This window comes from Mus caroli, chromosome 1 (genome assembly GCF_900094665.2).
Source record: "Mus caroli chromosome 1, CAROLI_EIJ_v1.1, whole genome shotgun sequence".
Lineage (NCBI taxonomy): Eukaryota > Metazoa > Chordata > Mammalia > Rodentia > Muridae > Mus > Mus caroli.
The window spans coordinates 3118317-3132464 of record NC_034570.1 but is presented as its reverse complement, the minus strand read 5'-3'; the positions used below and the strand labels follow the sequence as shown (position 1 = coordinate 3132464).

The 14148-nt window shown below is 40.0% G+C and overlaps 1 protein-coding gene across 1 annotated transcript in view; it reads right to left on the bottom strand.

Annotated features, from left to right (window-relative positions):
* Nucleotides 1-13888, bottom strand: part of LOC110309383 (ST18 C2H2C-type zinc finger transcription factor) — a 338717-nt gene extending 324829 nt beyond the window's left edge. Inside the window, exons 1-2 of the mRNA XM_021182357.1 lie at nt 13714-13888; nt 13376-13499 (exon numbers count right to left, since the gene is read on the bottom strand). The gene's annotated coding sequence lies outside the window, so the exon portion shown is untranslated. The remainder of the gene's footprint in view (nt 1-13375; nt 13500-13713) is intronic.
* Nucleotides 13889-14148: the final 260 nt, after the last annotated feature.

Sequence of the window (14148 nt, the reverse complement as noted above, 5' to 3'; positions counted from 1 at the left end):
CATAGGGGAGCATCTACCACAATGACTGTCAAACCCCAGAGACAACCCCTTAAAAAGGTCTGACAATCCTATCAAGTCTTTTATTTTCCCTCACTGTCCTACTACACTCAAAAAGAAAAAGAAATTAATTACTTTGGGAAATTATAACAATGGAGAATTTACTGTAGTGTCACCTGGACAGAAGAAGATGCAAGCATTCAGCAGATCTCAAAACATGGAAGGAAATGTTTTCAAAGCAGTCTAGTCCTCACTCTCGGCAAATCACCCATTCTCTGGAAACTCCTTAATCTCCATTCAACTCTATCCAAATCCTAGCCTGGCTCCATTTGCTGTTTACTCTGAAACTTGAGGACATTCATATGGGGTGACTGTCACAAAATCAGAAACTGAAAAGAACTGTGAGACATCACATTCGCAAAATAAGTCAGATCTCTATGTGGAAACTAAAAAGAAAAAATGCTGATCTGAAAATAAAAGAGTAACCACTGGGGACTTAGGAGACTGGGAAGATGGAACAAAACAGAGTTAAAAAGAAAAAGGCAGAAAGAAGAAGCAAAGGTGGGGAGGATTCGTTCATGATATATGCATGCATAGAACTATCAGAAGATGCTAATAACTTGTATGGCCAATATGTAATAATAATTGCTATAAAAATCAGAAACTGTATTTTGATCTCATAGTTTCATTCCTATCACAGAGGCACTAACTGAGCACAGCACTTGATACACTACAGTGCCCTCACTGTGTGCCTATCCAAGATTTCTCATCCCCTCATTGGAGTAAAGACTCCTTAATAAAGTGCTTTCCACATGAATGAATGGGTAACTTTTCTCAAACCAGACCACTATGCTTGGAATAATTTGCTAGGCTTTCAAAATTACTATATTGACCAGCTAAAGTAAAGAGAAACTAATAAAACAGCAGCAAGTACAACCATTCAGGACGCAAGAATGGATGACCCTGAAGAGAACGTTTCTGAAAATATAGACAGAGTATACAGCATGAGTCACTGAGAGGCCTCAAACTGGAAAACCTCAGATCAAATTTTAAAATAAGAATATCACACTGTCCTTTCTGTGCCAAAGCAGGGCTTAGTTCCTTCTTCATTCTACAGCTACCATTGCAGTGTGGTCCACACTGCTGTCCTTTAGCAGACATTTGCCAAACAACTACTATCTTTCTGGGATTTGCTGAACATTCACCATGCACTGAATACTGTTCTGAGGGCTGACATTGAGCAGGTAAACAACAAGGAGTAGCAGTGAATCAGCACCCCCGCCCCATGCTGAACAAGGTTTAGTGTTCTGGAAACTCAAAACATTGTGAAAGACTGAACAGGGAGAACTGGTGGGACCTGGGAGGGTGGTGTTTCAAGCTTAACCAGGTGGTCCAGGAAGATAATACTGAGAAATTTGTATTTCAAAACAGAAGTGGAGCTGAAAGGAGCCACTGAGACAATAGAAAGTCCTAGAAATCTCATGAACAAAGCTAGACTTTGACTCAAGTGTACCAGAACCAGATATGGTAGATATAAAGGCTGACCTTGCAAGACTGAAGGCAAGTTATAGAAAGTAAGTTTCTACTAGCCCACAGGAAAGAACTAAACAAGGCAAATGATATGCTCGGGATCCATACAGAAGAAACCATGGGACACACAAGAGGAATTTTAGTCCTACCTGTTAACCAGATAAGTCTGCCCAGGGTGAGGATCAAGCATCTAAACCCAGTCTATTCACTCAGACATGATAGTACAGGGTAAAGATTTCTCTGAACATAGAAGGAAGCTCATGAAAATTTCCATAGTTTCTAAAAAGAGTATTTATCCTGGGGGAGGCATCTTGGGTCCTGGATCTCTCAGTGACTAGTATGCTCATGTGAGAATGCGGACTACAGAAGCAACACAGCTTCTGGGACAGGGAGAAGCTACACAGCTTCTAGGTCAGACCCCGATTCAGGCTTCAGACATCCGGGCACCTTCCCCGCCAAAGGAGAGGTGTACACACTGTCAAGGAGAGCTTTGCCTTGGAGCACCTGGGGGAGCCACCTTGGGTCCCTGATCCCTCAATGACTAGTCTGCACAGGTGAGAGTGTGAACTACAGAAGCTACACAGCTTCTGGGACAGGCCCTGTCTAAGGCTCGGGAGGGCCCCAAGACTCCCTCAATCAATTGGTAACACTTCGGGAGATTCAGACACCTCTGTGCAAAAAAAAAAGGAAATAAAATCAAAAGTTGCATAGTCTGTCACCTCTGAAAGTAAATCTAGATAAGGCACCTTCTGTTTGGAACACAGAGGAGAGGCCAGCCATGGTTGTTGATCTGGTGTCTGGGATCCATGGGAGGTCATCTCCAATCTCTCATGGTCTATTCAGATATATGAATGTGTAGTGATGACACCAAGTTATTTGTCTATGGGCCTCTCTGTGTGTTTCTGTTAGTTATGTTGGTTGGGGAAACAGATCTAATATGAAGGACAGAGTAAGCTGTCGTAGGGCCCCAGCCGCTGCTGAACCTCAGACAGTGCACCACTTCCTACAGGTTTATAGACCATGTGCATGCATGTGTACACACTCATGTTCACACACACACACACACACACACACACACCTTCTAGCAGTAACTGTAGCTATACCATCAATCAGCAGCTGCTTACATGGAAAATTCCAGACTTTCTGTGAAATCTTTTGAAGTTGGTAGCCCAGTAACAGTTCTGACCATCTGGAACATGGTACCTGGGAGACCCCAGCAGTTAGGGAGAAATAAAATGAGGGCTTCAGACCTCAGTAAAGTGGGGTACCTCAGGTGTTTTGATCCCAGATCTACAAAGATGGGGCACTGCAGCTGTTTGGACTAGTGAGTGGCATATCACAGATTAGACAAGAGGACAGGGCAGCAGAGCCTCTCAGGCACTAAGAATGTGGCTGCTCTACTGTGTGGAGCTCCTGGTAATCAGGGGCAGGGTGCATCATGCATATGGGTACCAAGATCATGACTGTCCTCATGGAAAGCCCTCATTCCTAGGGAGTCAGGAATCACACTGGTTTGGGTACCAAATGGCTATAGCAGATCTACTGGACCCAGGTTCTATGTAGCTAAGGGAAAATAAAATACAGTAGCAACTGGGATATGGGATATGAGATGGCCTCAGTGGTCCAACAAGATGTGCATTCTTTAACAGTGATAGCCTATAGGACATAAGTTAGAGTATGATACAATGTGGGACTTCCTCGCCTGAGTACTGCAATATGTCAACTTCTGGTAGCACTGTAAGCTGGGCTCAATTATGAAAACTATAGGTGTCTCCAGTGTGAACACTACATAGTGGTCACTGGAGACTTTTGCGAGCTTTCTGTTATAGAGAACAGTTGTGCCAGTTTTGTGGGAATCCTGACTGCTGGGTGAGGGGACAAAAAAGCCAGGAGTTCCTTTCCCTCCAGAGTTTCCTACTTCATGAGTTCTTGCCACTACTCTTACTGTACTCCAGAACTCTCTTTGAATCACTATGATCAAAGGAAATTACTTAATAGTTGTTTTGGTCATTTCTTAAAAGAGCTAGACTCACTCTGCTGACTCACTCTGAAGAACTCTTAATATAGTTTGAATTGATTTAAACATCAACAACATAAATAAGAAATTAATGTGCCTCAGTAAATTACAAACTATAAAACAAAATGACAGAAATGTTGATGATAAAGAACTAGGAGTTTTGCTACAGGTAGGCAACAAACATTGTCACTGATAAAAAAGGCAACCCTCACACTCTGATATAAATCTTCTATTACTCTCTAGACTATCTTTAAACAGTAAGATGATAATTTCATTATCAGTTTGGATGATCAATGAATTGGACTTCTAAGCTCTGAACACAATCTATTACTGCCTTCTTTTAAAAATATTAAATATTTATAACAATTCTAATGATTATTGTGATGCTGAAAAGAACTATAAACTATCACTTATTAAAACAAATAAATGTAACTAGCCATGAAAAAGATAATAGTAGGTTATCATTCCATCCTTTCTGTAGAAAACATTGCAAAAACAATATTAATATAATGATGCTCAAAATGTAGAAAAACAGATGTTCTAAGACTATGACAAGCTGATAATCATTAAAAATCAATTGTATAATAAATCAGAATTTGTTTTGCTTTCAATATACAGCTTTACTTTTTAAGTCTATAGTTTTTTATAACTTCATTTGTTTATTGTAACAAACATTTACTCTAATATCTAAACTAATGCAAACATGAGTCATTTTGTATTCTTTTTTAGATTTACTTTTTTTTCCTTTAATCAAGGACAATTTATTTACTTGTTGTAGTACATTTACACAATGGAAGTAGGACTACTCAGCTATTTAGAAAATAACATCATGAAATTTGCAGGCAAATGGACGGGACTACAAAAATGATCATCCTGGGTGAGATAACCCAGAACCAGAAAGATAAGCATGATATATACTTACTTATAAGTGGACATTACCTATAAAGGAAAGGATCATCATGCTACAATCCACTGACCCAGAGATGCTAAGTAACAAGGAGTCTAAGGGGATCTCTATGGACCGCCCTGGGAAAGGGTAATAAATATCCTAGGTGGATTGGGGGAAGGTTCTGGAGCAGAAAGAAACAGGTGGAGGGGGTAGAGGGAGAGAGTACTGGGAGAGACAACTGGAATTGGGGGACATTTAGGGGGCAAGGTAGAAACCTAGTGCATTGGAAACTCCCAGGCATATACAAAAGTGAACCTAGCAAAAACTCCCAATAATAGGGGATACAGAGCCTGAACGGGCTGTCTTGAGGCAAGGCTTGAAGCAGAGGGATTAGGGTATCAACCCAGCCACAAAACTCAACCTACAATTTGTCCTGTCTGAAAGATGTGCTGGGGTAAAAGTGGCACAGATCTTATGGAAGTGGCCAACAAATTTTTGGTCCAATGTGGAATCCATGCCTTGAGAGGAAACCACACCTGGTACTATCTGGAAGACCAGGATCTGGAGGCTGGATAGATTTACTTTGTGTGTGTGGGTGTTTCTCCTGCACTATGGATGTGTACCATGTGCATGCCTAGTACCCATGGATGCCAGAAGTGGGTTCAGGTCCCCTTAGAAGTGAAGTTACAATAACCAGGAACTACTGGAAACTGCTCTTCTGAAAGAGTGGTGTAAGTGCTTTCAACTTTCATCTCCTCAGCCCCTATTTTTGTATTCACATCTCCAAATGGGGCCTACAAATTGTATAAACTACACGTCTCACATATGAATCCGCACTCTGATGATTATTCTAAGAAACTGTTCTCTAGTAATACAGATGTGAAAAGTGGTCCTGATTCTTTGGAAATGGCTCTCAGTTTATCTTCCTGGAGAATCTGAAAACGCCAACCCTGTACCAGTTCACACTGGCCAGCTCTCGTACAGGATCACCATACTTATTCAAACTTCCCTTACTGATATCATGGGACCATCACATCTCTTAGTAAAGCTCTCTATGACCTTAGTACCACATTCTCTTCCTGCTTTCCTTCTTCCTACCTCAAGCTGATAGGATTTATCCTCCTGTTGGTCTTGAGACAAAGTGCTGGGAGGCTTAATGTTTTGAAAACCTTTATAATTTCCAATGTCTTTATTATATCTTCACACTAGATTGACAACTTAATTCCTTAAAAACTTTCAGATAGAAATTATTTTCTTTTTCTGAGAAGCCCTGCAGATGGATCTCAGATATGCTAGCATCTATTCCACACTGCACTCCACGTTTCCCTCTGTTCTCTCTCATTCTGTTTCCTCCATTTGCTTGTATTACATTGTCCTTGACTGTGTCTCTTTTTCCTGTTTATTTATCCTATACAGTTTTCAGGGGCTTTTGTATTCTAGAGATAGTTCAGATAAATCCTCCCCCTTACTGAGCATATGTCTCAACATCACTGATACCTGCTCCTCGGGGTAAAACAAGAGTGTGGGTCATGTTTTGACTTAACATCAATGAATACTGTCCAGTAGGAGCTATTGCTCAGTTCTTGTGTAGGTTTAGTTTATGTGTTTATTTTAAAATCCTAAGTCTGATCCACATGCTTAGAGATGGCCTGGCTCTTTCCCATAGATCCTCAAAGTCACAACACATAGCTAATTCAGGCCTTCATGATTCAATTTTAAGTTCCCTGCTAAGAACTTCACAGCTCCCTCCTTGTGGGTGAAGAAAATATAAAACAGAGATTCAGAACAAAACACCCATGGAAGGAGTTACAGAGACAAAGTTTGGAGCTGTGACGAAAGGATGGACCATCTAGAGACTGCCATATCCGGGGATCCATCCCATAATCAGCTTCCAAATGCTGACACCATTGCATACACTAGCAAGATTTTGCTGAAAGGACCCAGATATAGCTGTCTCTTGTGAGACTACGCCGGGGCCTAGCAAACACAGAAGTGGATGCTCACAGTCAGCTATTGGATGGATCACAGGGCCCCCAATGGAGGAGCTAGAGAAAGTACCCAAGGAGCTAAAGGGATCTGCAACCCTATAGGTGGAACAACATTATGAACTAACCAGTACCCCCAGAGCTCTTGACTCTAGCTGCATATGTATCAAAAGATGGCCTAGTTGGCCATCACTGGAAAGAGAGGCCCATTGGACTTGCCAACTTTATATGCCCCAATACAGGGGAACACCAGGGCCAAAAAGTGGGAGTGGGTGGGTAGGAGTGGGGGGAGGAGGGTATGGGGGACTTTTGGGATAGCATTGGAAATGTAAATGAGGAAAATACCTAATAAAAAATATTAAAAAAAAAAAAAAAAAAAAAACAGAGGTTCAGTCCTAAGTTCCTCATTTGGTCCACTGAAGAAGGAATTCTCCAAGGATCTTTGCATTCCTCATTTTCTGAGCCTTGTTCTACCTAAAACATGTCTTATTTTATTTTGCAGCCCATTCTGCTAAATCTCCATAGCTTTCTAAAGTGGATGTGATATTTATATTCTAATCTTCCTAGCTCCTTTTCACTCTTTTCAGTGTAGATGTAAGAATCACCAATGCATATTTTAAAACAGGTAAAATATAACATACATATTCTGAGAATATTTCCCTAAAAGATGTTAATGTGTTTAAAGAGAAAAATAGTAATTCTGTAACAAAGAAACAGCACAGCAGATGTGACCTTAACAGGCAAACCACAATGATGGGCAAATCAGTCCTTCCTGAAATTGTGCAATGCAAAGACTCCAGCACCATTTCTGATACTCCTAACCAAAACAGGAATGCCATGAACCGGATCATGACATTCCTAAGCAGAAGAAAATATGCAAATAACTATCCCTAACTTTCAAAACCAACAGGATCATGATAGAAGAGTGAAGAAATATTCTCAATTAAAAGGAAATGCAGGACATTATGTTAAGTAAGATGAATCAAACACAGAAAACAAACACCACATGTTCTCACTCACAATTGGAAGTTAAAATACTTATCTCATAGAATGGAAGTCACCACAGGTTTGAAAAGGGGGGGGGGAGAATGAAGAGAGGATGAATGGTACAGGTGCAGGGTACAGTTAGATAGACGGGAAACGCTCTGTCATATATCACTGTGGAGTACTGAGAGTGACAACATGGATGAGTTGTCAGTATACATATGCTCCTTTAAAACAGGTATTTAAATTGTAAAGCAAACAGCTGTGGCTGGAATACAGACTCATTGGCTCCATGTTCTTCAAGATCTGTCCTTCCTTCATTCAAGAAACCTGAGTTTCTTCACTTGTGCCACAGAAGCAAGCATTACTGCCTACAGGGGCTCTGGAGAAGATTGAATGAGGCAGCACTTTCAGAGCTTTGAGACAAGGCTTGACTCCAAGCAGTACTTGCACACTAATTGCAAGAATGAATGGATAAACTGAAGCTAGGCAGAGCAGCACGTCCCAGGTCAGAGAGCGTACATACCCAGTGTCTTTCTCTGGTTTCACACCATTTTTACCATTTACAAAAAGGCAGGTGATGCAAAAGGGAAGGAAACAAGAAGGAAATGACAAGAGAACAAGACATGATCTTACAACCCAGCATAATAAATACCAATCATATGGTACAGTTCTGACCAAAGCCTTAAATAAAAAACAAGTTGCAAATCCTACTGATTGTCTTTAATGCTCAAACTTTTTCTATATGATAAAAAGCATAAATATCTACATATAAAAAAGAAAATAATTCATTACAATTCTCCTAAGCATTGAAAACAACATACAGCCATACTTCAAGTCACTTTGCTTACAGCCAGGTACTATGCTAACCTGCCTGGAACAAGCTCATGATGGTGTCTATGCTTTTTGAATGAGCTGATGGGGGGAGAAAGCATTTGCTTAAGGTTCCCATCAATGAATGCAGAGCTTAGACTAGTCTTTAGCATACACAAACATTATGCTTATTAATTCAGAATGTTCATTCAGTTATTGAAACATGATAGCTAATGAAAAACTGATTCTCTATTATACAAATTAGCTTTGCACAAAAATCCCCTGGCTCCAGAATAACTGTCCACATATTGGGAATCATATACTTCTCAGAGGTTTTTAAACTGTGACTTAGATGTCAAAACTTAGCATCAGTGCTTTGAATACACAGATAGGTTATAAATGATCAAACCAATCCATCTGACTAAGAACTTTCCAGCTAGATCTCAGCTTAAGAAATACTAAAATGACCTATGTGTAGCACAGTCCCTGCCAACACACACAGCATCCTCTCAATAAAGCAGCATTATGACTCATACCACCTGTTTCACTGATCCTGCTACATCTTTTTTCTGGTCAGAGTTCTCTCTAGGATTAAAACTTTTATGAAAACAAATAGCAAACATTTACTCAAATTGATTATTTCACATCCTGAAAACTATATTTCCTACTGTAAAGATCTATTTATCTTTGTTAATTTTAACAAGCCAAGGATTATTCAAAGCAGTCACCACAGGTCCATAAGCAATAGGAACTGAACGACTGCTATTTCATGTACCATATCATATATGCTTTCCTTTACATGCAGAAAGGTCCTTATTAACATACCACACATGTCTATAAAAGATTTTCAACAACCTTCTTAGATACAGTTCAATAAAATGTTTAAATACCCATACATATGCTAAAAAGGAACAAAATATAAAATATAGGAGAAAGGGTGTTAAGGATGGAGGAGGAACAGAACAAGAGTGGCCGTAATTTCAGGCATTATCAGATAATAAATCACTGATCAAGACAGTTCACTAAACTTTGATTCAATGTGACATTGACTGAGAGACTTTTATAGATATCTGGCCTTAGAAAAGCAATTTGTTCCATTAAAGAATTCTACTATGGGATCTCAAGATTAAATATACTAGTATGGAGACTATACAACTAGCTGTGAAGTAAATGAAAAGATTAAAGAAAAAAAAAAAAGGTTAAGTTGTACTATCCCATTAGACGAAGTGGCGTTTCTCATTTTAAAGAAAATTCAATAAACTCAATGGAAGGAGCAGGAAGAGCAGCAACAACGAGTACAGGGTCAGCAATTCAAACTTTTTCCTTGTCAACTTTAGGGACTCCTGAGGAAGTGAGGGACTCCTGAGGAAGTGAGGGACTCCTGAAGAAGTGAGGGACTCCTGAGGAAGTGAGGGACTCACTCCTGAGGAAGTGAGGGACTCCTGAGGAAGCAAGGGACTCCTGAGGAAGCGAGGGACTCCTGAGGAAGCGAGGGACTCCTGAGGAAGCGAGGGACTCCTGAGGAAGCGAGGGACTCCTGAGGAAGCAAGGGACTCCTGAGGACTTGAGGGACTCCTGAGGAAGCGAGGTGATTACAATGCTTTCCTCTGAGTGGAGCGGGATAAGACCCCGCTGCTGACTTCATGACAAGACCTGGAATGCAAGGCTCAGCATATGAGAGCCACCTAAACACCGAGGGAAATTATCACTCAGATACGTGGGACTGAGAGTTCTATCCCAATGTGGGGAGAAGATAGTGTCCCGAATGACTGCATAGTGTTTGATGTGAACACGGAAATTTAACCACCTCAATTGCTTCAGACCTCTGAGAATAGCAAAGCCTTCCCAGGCTATATATGGATGCTGAAACTCTGCACAAAAATGTTGAATATAGCTTCTTCTTCCTAATGTTTACAGCCCTAGACTATTCCTCCACAGAGACCTGCCATCAAAATTAGCCAAACTTGCTTCCTTGTTCTACTATATATAACAACGTTCCTCCTCATCCAGCTATATACAGTAAACCCACCTTTCTGCTCATGGTTACCTAATAAACTTCTCCAGCACAATGTCTGCCCACAGGCTTCCTGCCATGGGGATAATGGACGAAACTCATTAAAGTATATAAACTAGGTACAATGAAATGTTTTCCTTTAGAAGAATTGCCTTGGTCATGGTGTCTCTTCACAGCAATTGAACAGTGACCAGCACACCAGGTTAATCCAAATGCAGCACTGTAGTGACGAAGGGCACAAACTGGAGGTGCAGCACTCAAGAGCCTGCCCAGGAACTATAAGAAGCCAACCCAGCTAGGAGTCTGGAGCCTTTCTCTCCAACTTTTTCAACAAAGAGGGAAACAGGAAGCTGAAGACTTGTCAACCTATGAGTAATTTACATGAAATCCATCCCTCTCTTGACCAAATTATGCATAGTAACATAGTACATGAAGTCTCTGGTATTTTTCCTTTAGCACATGTTACAATATACAAGGAAAATGAGAGGCAAGTTCAAGGGCACTTTTGATGGAAGCCAGATGAATTGTTACAGTTGCCTGGGAAACCTTTGAAAGCAACAATATTTGATATGTCAAATATCTTAAGTCAATATGGGCCAAAGTAATATAGAAGCTAAAACCAAGCAAGGAAATTGTGTGAAAGGGAACACTCTCAATGTGTTATGTTCTCAGAGCTAAACTTTTGAAAGGAGAAAAAGACTTCATAATCTCTTAATTAGCCTAAAAGAATGCCAACTTTCAACATTCAGTATAAAGGCATTTCAATTACCGAAACATTTATGCACAAACCCCAAGAGTTTGTAACGACCCTACAACAAAACAAAGTCTTCACATAGAACTTTATCCTGTGTCTTGTGATGTGGTTGCAGTCTAGAGTGTAGACTAATATGTAGTGTATAGAGTGTGATTTCTTCTCAGATTTCCAATACAAAAACGTTATGTTCCAATGTTGAGTGTTAAATGTGTTAATGAGAACAACAACAAATGTTCACTGTAGCAATTCTGAGGAGAAAAATATTTTACATAGGACAATGAGCTGTCATGTTCTATTGAGGAAATATGCCTGTGATAGGAAAAATTTCCAAATTTATATTTTTCCCAAAATATACTCTGGGAAGAGATTCCACCATAAAGTTGATTTTGTTATTTTTCTTCAGAAAAGTAACCCTAAAAAGCTACATTATGAAAATGTATATACCTTACTGGTATTCTAGATCATATAGAGTTCATTTAGACTTTTGTAACAGACTAAACCAAAAAGAAAATAGAAACTTAACAGCTCATAGATGCAGCTCAATAGCAGAGCACTGCATTCGCAAGATCTTAGGCTTAATACCCAGTAGAAGAGAAGACAGATCAAAATGTAAACACCCAGGGGCTTCAGGAAATTCAGTATGTCCCTGTACCTCAAGATTTGCACAGTGAAATGGCCACTGAGGGACCATCATGCTTGGTGTTTTATTACTTTAGAAATCTAGAGTTGCAGGAAAGGGCACCCACTGGGGGGAAAAAAAAAACAGATTTTAAGCAGATATTTGCCTCATATGTTTTTGTTTGTTTGTTTGGTTGGTTGGTTGGTTCGTTAGCTAGTTTGTTTAGTTTTTCTGATAACGGGTTGGAAACTTTTTGAAGTTCTATTGCTCTGAGCTGCCCTCTGCTGTTGTCCTCCTATAAATATTGTATGGAAAATCCTCTACCCTCCCACATCTCTACCCCATTTCATCACCAATGTTATTCAAGGGCTGCCCTTCCTACTTCTCCTGCATGAATGTGGAAATATGGAGGACAGCACTTCAGTTTTTAAAATGTAAAGAATTAGCATAAAGCTTTTTTAGTTTGAGAGCTTTGATTTTAGTTTTATTTCATTTTTGAGATGCTGCTCTTTTCAGAAGACTTCCACAGTTACAAACTAAAGATGATGTGTCGTCTAAGGAGCTTGGCTTTTTACAAATCAGTAAGGAAGTCAGTATGTTGTTGTGAATTTACTTAATGTATGATTAATTTCCCAGGACAGTCTCCATTCTCCTAGTTGTGCGAATGAGGGTTACAGGAGAATCACTTCTTCCTGCATTATTCATCTGAGTTGATCTGAGGGACCATGCCAGTGACTCTGACAGCAATTTATATGAATTAATTGTAAAGAGAAAGGTTCTAGCTTGTGTGCAGTCAGAAATCAGAAGTTCTTTTCTGTGGAAACGCCTGCTATGGGCCTGACCTTGTTCCCCATTCTCTTCTGCTTAGAGCTGACTAGCTTCATCAGTCCAAAGACTCAGACCTGACACAGTCCAAAGAACTAACAGCTTCATTTCAATCCACACCACAGAAGAAGAAATCTTGTTATAATGCTGATGTTCTACACTCACAACTTGCTGTGATCATTTAACAAATTAAAGTGATTACTAAGCTTTGCAATAAGGAGCAAATTCAGAGTCTTAAGTACCACAGGATGGCCAATGCAATCTTTGCCTTCCTGAACATCTGTCAAAGTATGCATTTGAAAGTTCTAAAGCTATGTTCATGTTTTAGAAACCCAAGTAAGCTTGGCATTAAGACCAAATTGTATTTCTCAAGGAAATAAAACCATTGTTTGGTGCCTGTGTTCTAGTAAAGAGACATACATCATACATTATGCCACAGGTCTCTTACAGCGACAAACAAACCATTTAAGTACTCAACGTATCTTCATATTTGATACTTATTATATGTAAGCAACAGATGTATTTCTCATATGAGCATCATTAAAAAGTGCTTTTTCTAAAAGAAAATTTTAAATAGAAATGAGTCAGTCTCAGTACAAACCCATACTGCGCAGGCAGCATTTATAATATAAACACACTGACACTTCCCAGAGGGTTTGTAGAATCTGATGATCTGCACAATGTCCCCTACACCCAGATCACATGTCCTCTCCTCTTACATAGCTGGTATTAGTTACTACAGCTCCCGGTGACTACCAATGGTCACACTTGATGCAGGGCTCCTATAGTCATGGTGGCAAAAGAGAGGTGAAACAACAGGTGAGTCCTCCCAGATCCCTATTCAACAGTCCCATCCACCTCAGTCCTGCTAGTTTTCTACCAAAGGCCAAGCCAGTGTGAGATGTAACCATAGAACTACAATCTACCTTTGGCGATATTTGTCCTTACCTGTACCTGGTAGATGTCTACAGGTATGTGGAGAGTCATCTCTTTTTTGATATATTCCAAATGTTTTTACGATATTTCTTTTAGGGTTTCTCCATGCTGATCCATTCAGATATCTCATTACTGTCTAAAAGAGAAAAATGTTAAATTATAATATGAAAGTACATTCATTTTTTTCAAATTAGGACTAAATGAAGACAAACCACTGAGACTAGCACCTTGTACAGTGTTTAGAGGTATTGGCTTTTGTGTACTACGATGCCACAAGCCTTTTCTCCTCTTGTAGCTTTACTAAAAAAAAAACATATTTGCTATTTCAGATCAGGTTTTTTTCTCCTTACCTCTAGTATTCCTGTGAGGTCACATTCTGTGAGAAACATCCTGCCCTTCTCCCCACAAAAAGGTTGCATAGAGTCAGAATGCAGAAGCCTGCAACTTGCTAACTTTGCTCTGTGTTATTTACCAATCGCACAAAGAAAATGCTGTCTATTCAGAACTCATTTCAAAACTCTTTTCACTGTGAGTAAGCGAACAAGCGGGCTCATGTCCCAAGCCACAGTCATATCCCCAGTGGTCCAGTGATGGCTATGGAGCTGGCACTGAGTGGCACAGCCTTCAGGCATCCTACAAGGGTCTGTTGTGAACAGCCTAAACCGTCAAAGCCAGAAGTAAAGATATAAGGTGCAGTTGGGCTTCTTTACTCTCCTCTCTCCTGTTTCTGTGCTAGTTTGCCCTGTGTCTGTTATCAGTAACCCTTTCCCCAAAAGTTCCTTCTA